Source organism: Poecilia latipinna, unplaced genomic scaffold, assembly GCF_001443285.1.
Source record: "Poecilia latipinna isolate Pla-1442-1.1 unplaced genomic scaffold, P_latipinna-1.0 Scaffold572, whole genome shotgun sequence".
Classification (NCBI taxonomy): domain Eukaryota; kingdom Metazoa; phylum Chordata; class Actinopteri; order Cyprinodontiformes; family Poeciliidae; genus Poecilia; species Poecilia latipinna.
Window position 1 is genome coordinate 148,118 of NW_015113188.1, and position 284 is coordinate 148,401.

A 284-nucleotide genomic window follows, 5' to 3' on the forward strand; every position below is an offset into this window, starting at 1 on the left:
TGCAGGTTGATACAGACAGATAGGCGTGTAGGGAAAGAGACATATTTGCACGTTTTATTTTCCTTTTTTACACCAATAGACTCTACTTGGCGTCACACGCGGAGCTTATTGGCCAGACGCACTTTGCACATCAATACAATATTAACCACGCGTCACTGTAATGCGAAGCCTATCTGCCTGATTGATCTTATTTAGGTTAGATGAAGTTCTTTGATTTCTTCAGGTCACCTTTTGGGATGCTTATTGTGTTGCTAGGCAATATATGACGACGCCTTGTCAATTTG